This window comes from Ictidomys tridecemlineatus, chromosome X, assembly GCF_052094955.1.
Source record: "Ictidomys tridecemlineatus isolate mIctTri1 chromosome X, mIctTri1.hap1, whole genome shotgun sequence".
Lineage (NCBI taxonomy): Eukaryota > Metazoa > Chordata > Mammalia > Rodentia > Sciuridae > Ictidomys > Ictidomys tridecemlineatus.
The window spans coordinates 79,156,902-79,159,139 of record NC_135493.1 but is presented as its reverse complement, the minus strand read 5'-3'; the positions used below and the strand labels follow the sequence as shown (position 1 = coordinate 79,159,139).

Below are 2,238 nucleotides of genomic sequence, written 5' to 3'. Positions count from 1 at the left end.
AGTTTCATTCTATTTGAGACAAGTTCTCACTAAGTTGCCCAGGGCGGCCTTGAACAGTTCTCCTGCCTCAGACTCTTAAGTTGCTGGGAGGATTTACAGTACTCTTCAGATTTATTAGATCTTCAGTGGATTCAGGCCTGGAGGAAAACAGGCCTGGAGGTTGAAAGTGAATTCATGGGATTTTTAGATTTAAAGTTACAGTCCCTTTTTCCTTCCCTGTCTCCTTTATATCAATCCTTATCCTACCTCAATAATTTTGAGGGCCACATTTTAAGACAGACTTTACCAACATGGGCTTTTCAGGAAATCAGGCAAGATGTTAAAGAGTATGGCAGTCATATCACATGATAAACACTTGGGAGAATAGGACAAGTTCTGCATAAATATGACCTGGCATCACATCAGACATCTATTTGCTCTCTCAAAGCCATTTCTGCACCAACCATGGCCACCTTTGTGGAGCTCAGCACCAAAGCCAAGATGCCCATGTTGGGTCTGGGCACCTGGAAGTCTCCCCCAACAAAGTCAAAGAAGCCGTGAAGATGGCCATTGATGCAGGATATCGCCACATAAACTGTGCCTACGTCTATCTGAATGAGAATGAGATGGGAGAAGCCATCCAAGAGAAGGTGGTAAAGCGGAAGGACCTCTTTATTGTGAGCAAGTTGTGGTGCACCTTCTTTGAGAGGAAGCTTGTGAAGGAAGCCCGTCGGAAGACCCTCAAGGATCTGAAACTGGACTATCTGGATGTCTGTCTTATTCATTGGCCCCAGGAATTTCAGGCTAGGAAGGACTTATTCCCCAAAGATGATAAAGGCAACAACCTCATCAGAAAAGTAACATTCTTGGATGCCTGGGAGGTCATGGAGGAGCTGGTGGATGAGGGGTTGGTGAAAGCTCTTGGCATCCTCAACTTCAACCACTTCCAAATTGAAAAGCTCTTGAATAAGCCTGGACTCAAATATAAACCAGTGACTAATCAGGTTGAGTGTCACCCATACCTCACATATGTCACCCATACCCAGGAGAAACTGATCTAATACTGCCACTCTAAGGGCATCACTGTCACAGCTTACAGCCCCCTAAATTCTCCAGATAGACCTTGCACCAAACCAGAAGACCCTTCACTACTGGAGGACCCTAAGATCAAGGAGATTGCTGCAAGGCACAAAAAAATCCCAGCCCAGGTTCTGATTCAGTTCCATATCCAGAGGAATGCGGTGGTGATCCCCAAGTCTGTGACACGAGAACATATTGTCGAGAACTTTCAGATTTGACTTCAAATTGAGTGATGAGGAGATGGTGACCTTACTCAGCTTCAACAGCAACTGGAGGATCTGTGTCCTGGCTGACCAGGCTCATTTGCCGATTACTGAAGCTGAATCTCCTGATGAGACACCTGGTGGATTCTTTCTCTTCACTGAAGTGGAATTTTCACTCCCTGAGGCCCATTTTAGCCAAATTTATATGAAATCATATTGTGCCTGATCTTGTCAGAATCTAGGCAAAAACTTTTTAAAAAATTTATTAGTGCATTATAATTGTACAAAATGGGATTTTTAATGTTCTAATCGTCCATGCACACAACATTAGTTGCTCAATCTCCTTCTCAGAACCTTCTTTCCTTCTCCTCCTCCCTCCCCTTAAGCAAGATTTTATTTATTTATTTTTATCTTTTTTTTTCTTTTTTTTATTGTTGGTTGTTCAAAACATTACATAGTTCTTGATATATCATATTTCACACTTTGATTCAAGTGGGTTATGAACTCCCATTTTTACCCTGTATACAGATTGCAGAATCACATCAGTTACACTTCCATTGATTTACATATTGCCATATTCCTGTCTGTTGTATTCTGCTGCCTTTTCTATCCTCTACTATCCCCCCTCCCCTCCTCTCCCCACCCCTCTCCTCTCTCTACCCTCTCTACTGTAATTCATTTCTCCCCCTTGTATTATTTTTCCCTTTCCCCTCACTTCCTCTTGTATGTAATTTTGTATAACCCTGAGGGTCTCCTTCCATTTCCATGCAATTTCCCTTCTCTCTCCCTTTCCCTCCCACCTCTCATCCCTGTTTAATGTTAATCTTCTTATGCTCTTCGTCCCTACTCTGTTCTTAATTACTCTCCTTATATCAAAGAAGACATTTGGCATTTGTTTTTTAGGGATTGGCTAGCTTCACTTAGCATAATCTGCTCTAATGCCATCCATTTCCCTCCAAATTCTATGATTTTGTCA

At 42.4% G+C, this 2,238-nt stretch overlaps 1 pseudogene; it reads left to right on the top strand.

Moving 5' to 3' along the window:
- Positions 1-403: 403 nt before the first annotated feature.
- On the top strand, positions 404-1,488 carry LOC101973474 (aldo-keto reductase family 1 member B10 pseudogene; annotated as a pseudogene).
- Positions 1,489-2,238: the final 750 nt, after the last annotated feature.